Genomic DNA, 1,829 nt, shown 5'->3' on the forward strand with positions numbered 1-1,829 from the left:
GATACATTACATATTTATATATTTTAGAATAAAGAAAATACAATTAATGCATTTACTTGTTTGTATACAAATATAAATAATAAATTGTACATAGTCACGGCTAAATACAATATACAATCAACTTACCAATTCAAATACAAAATAATATTTTAAAAATAAAAAGGTATCAACGAAAATAAAATACAATTACAAGTATAATCCAAATATAATTTAAATATACAAACACAATAAAACCATAATATAAATATAATCCAATATAATATGCAGTCAGTTATAAAATACAAATACAAAATTGTTTTTTAAAATGCAACAACAAAAACAATGACAACAAATCCAGTATATTCCCACCAAGTGGGGTCTAGAGAGGATAGAGTGTACGCAGTCCATACCATTATCTCTAAAGAAGTAGAGAGGTTGTTTCCAATAGACCCCGACTCAAGACACAAGACAATATACAAAAACATCCAAAGTATGAAACATGATAAAACTAACATAGATAGTTCTTTAAAATATAAGTGTGAATTATATAAAATATAAATAATGGCGCAAACTAACAAATACAAATACAAATGTGAACTATAAAATATAAATATAAGTGCGAACTTTAAAATAAAAATACAAATACAGTTGTATCAATGAATACAAAAATATAAATGAAGGTGTGACTACAAATACGATAAGCAATTGTGGTATTTACGTTATCATCCATAACTTGTGCTCGACTAGTCATATTTTTTGAAAATACAAAAAATATAAAATAGAACAAAAAAAATGATAAAGAAAATAAGTACAAAAAAGAAAATAAAAAAAAATCAAAGAAGAAAGAAAAATAGAAGTTAGGATTAAAGAGAGAAAAAAATAAAAAAAATCAAAAAGAAAGAACCGAAAAAAATAAAAATAAGAAAAAAAATAGAAAAAAGAAGAAGAAAAAACGGGGAAAACATGAAAAAGGAAAAAAATATAAAAAAAGAATGATATTGTTAGGCAAGAAAATATTTAGTTCAACAATATACGCGTGATTGTGATTTTTTTCTTTTTAAAACTATTGAATTTCATTTTTTGCGCGACTAAATAGGAATTGTATATACGTAAAATCGAATACAACGGTTATAAATGGTAATTATATAAAATATGACTATAAAATTATCGCAAATTGCTGCTACAAGATCCCCAATAAAATATGGTGAGCTCGATCTTCGTTCCGTGGAATCAGACAAAAACAACGGTCCTAGCTAAAAAGTGAGCAGCGTGATTTACTGATTTTCTAGCTACAGAAACGAATAATAATTGAAAGCCCTTTACAAAAGTTTTGCGCCTTCAAAAGAATTAAATTCGAAGCTAGCTGTTTATTATTCCAAAGTAAGGTGTTTAGTGCATTCTGTAATTCTCAAACTATGAAAACAACCTCCTCAACTTTACCTTCTAAGAGTTCTGTCATAGGTCCTCAATTATATGCAATACTAGAGAAGCATACCACGTGTCAGCACGGACTCAATATTAAAATATTTTGATCATATACGATAAGTTAGATTGATATCAATTCCAATTATGAATTATATATAAAATATAAATATACAAAACATATTAACTACTTGATAGTATTTTTCAATGAGCCAAATTATCTGATAAGATAATTAATTATGTACAACTTACTCATGTAAATAATAAAAGTTGATGCATTTTGAAATTTAGATCTTTAATCTTGTGACTGAAATTTGCTACACTAAGTATAAAATATGAAATTAAAATTGATACATAACACTTGATACTTGTTGAATAAAATAAAAAATAATTGTTAAAAATGATATAGAGTTGTCTAGTAATTGCAT

This window comes from Capsicum annuum, chromosome 1 (assembly GCF_002878395.1).
Source record: "Capsicum annuum cultivar UCD-10X-F1 chromosome 1, UCD10Xv1.1, whole genome shotgun sequence".
Classification (NCBI taxonomy): domain Eukaryota; kingdom Viridiplantae; phylum Streptophyta; class Magnoliopsida; order Solanales; family Solanaceae; genus Capsicum; species Capsicum annuum.